Here is a 1,971-nt window from a genome sequence, read left to right as displayed (position 1 = left end):
ATTTATGCAAAAGTCATATGTAAGTAGCTTCAGCCATCTGGGTAGAAGCTAAGAACCCACAAGTAATTGAAGGTCAAAGTCTCTAGTACAAAAAGGAGAGGTTGCCTGTTGCTGCTGTAGTAGCCCAGTGGTGTTCTATTTCTTCTTCACTGCCCACTAGCCACAGGCACAATGAGCCAAAAGTCAGACATGCTCTGCCAAGGGTGGGAGGGGTGGGGGGACACCAGTACCCCTCAGAGATATTCTGCTTTCAGGTACCTTCTCACACTACTAGTCTGGAATATTTGGCTATTGTTCTGCCACTCATGACTTCCTTGGAAATGATGACAATTCCTCAACAAAACTTCATTTCTACCTAAAAGTAGAACTCTTGGCTCTACTAATTTCTTATTGTAATTTCAAGACACCCCTCCCAAGCCTTCAGGAGAAGGAAGAGGCCAAAGAATGAAGATGTTAGGGTTATTGCCTACACACCATAAACTCCTACCAAAATGCCAATTAATGACTCCAATCCCCCCTCCTCCCCAGCACTCAGCTTTCTTATTTGAAGGACAGTAGTCCATTCCATCTACTCTAGGTCTTACTTCCAAAACCAAAGCATCTGTCATATTCTCCAAATCAACCAAGCTTCCACCAAGAGGGAAATACCTTTGGTTCCTGCAATCAGCATTCCTCTACTTCTATCCTACAACCACTCCTCTCAACGTCCCAGCCTCCCAAAGAGAATATACAGATTACCTGAGGCCACTGAGGCAAACAGCCTCAGGGATTTTTTTCTCTTTTTTCTTCTTTCTTTTTTAATTAATTAATATTTTCCCCAACTCCATGTCTCCCCATTCACAATGCAGGCAAAGGGCCTGGGCTGTGGTGTATATGGGTAGATTTACTCTGCTTCCTTTTTCTGTACCATCAGTAGAAGAACACAGTCTGTGGTAAGCACTCTCAGGTTTTGAATGGGCCAACTCTTCTCCTAGATCTCATCTCTAAAACCAGTACTTTGCCAAGTGACTCCAGCACACTCTGTTACCCTGGTTATACTGAACCATGTATATCCTAGAACACAGATCTTGTGGTGCATCTACTGCGTACAGGGCAATGCCCCTCCCATAGCATTAATAAGATACTAACATCTGCAACGACTATGCCTAAAACAGGTTTAGGGGCCCTGCTAATAACGAGGCAGAGCGGATGATTCAGGGTCCCTCATTTCACAGCCAAAGACTCAAGTCACAACAGGCTTTCTATGGTTGCCCTTCTACTATGTAGGCCCAGACCAAACACAAAACTCTGACACAACTGGCATCAAGTAATTATTAATAAAAAGATGCATCCAAAATGGAATTCTACTGAGGATGAGAATTCAGAATTTTAGAGCTTACCCCAAACCTCAATCATATATAATCCAAAGGGAGAGCTCCCCTTTCTATATCACTTTGACCAATAATGATTTAATTGCCTATAGAATACAATACTCTGAAGTGCAGTAAAGGATACCTTTGGAAATTCATTATAAAACAACCTGTATGGGGGCGCATGGGTGGCTCAGTCAGTTAAACGTCTGACTTCAGCTCAGGTCATGCATGATCTCATGGTTTGTGGGTTTGAGCCCCGTGTCGGACTCTGTGCTGACAGCTCAGAGCATAGAGCCTACTTTGGATTCTGTGTCTCCCTCTCTCTTTCTGCCCCTCCCCTGCTTGCACTCTGTCTCTCTTTCTCTCAAAAATAATAAACATTAAAAAAAATTTAAAACAACCTGTATGGAGGCATTTATAGCTAGAGAATTGAAATGTGTTAGGTTTTCAGAGAAAAGTGTACATGTGCTTTAGGAATAGAGGTAATTTACAAAAAGTCCTAAGTTTAACATTACTTTACTCCCTTTACCCATTTCTTACTGTCTCAGGAGAAGAGAATAATTCATTTTTCCTTGACTTTTTATATTCATTTCATGTTTCATAATTTTTTATAGGTACT

At 41.7% G+C, this 1,971-nt stretch overlaps 1 non-coding gene across 1 annotated transcript; it reads right to left on the bottom strand.

Moving 5' to 3' along the window:
• Positions 1–823: 823 nt before the first annotated feature.
• LOC125169339 (small nucleolar RNA SNORA51) lies at positions 824–943 on the bottom strand. The gene has a single exon (XR_007153647.1). It is a non-coding gene; the product is annotated as a small nucleolar RNA SNORA51 (small nucleolar RNA).
• Positions 944–1,971: the final 1,028 nt, after the last annotated feature.

This window comes from Prionailurus viverrinus, chromosome B3 (assembly GCF_022837055.1).
Source record: "Prionailurus viverrinus isolate Anna chromosome B3, UM_Priviv_1.0, whole genome shotgun sequence".
In the NCBI taxonomy this organism is placed as follows: Eukaryota; Metazoa; Chordata; class Mammalia; order Carnivora; family Felidae; genus Prionailurus; species Prionailurus viverrinus.
Note: the sequence above shows the minus strand (reverse complement) of the source record. Positions and strands in the feature narration are given on the sequence as shown.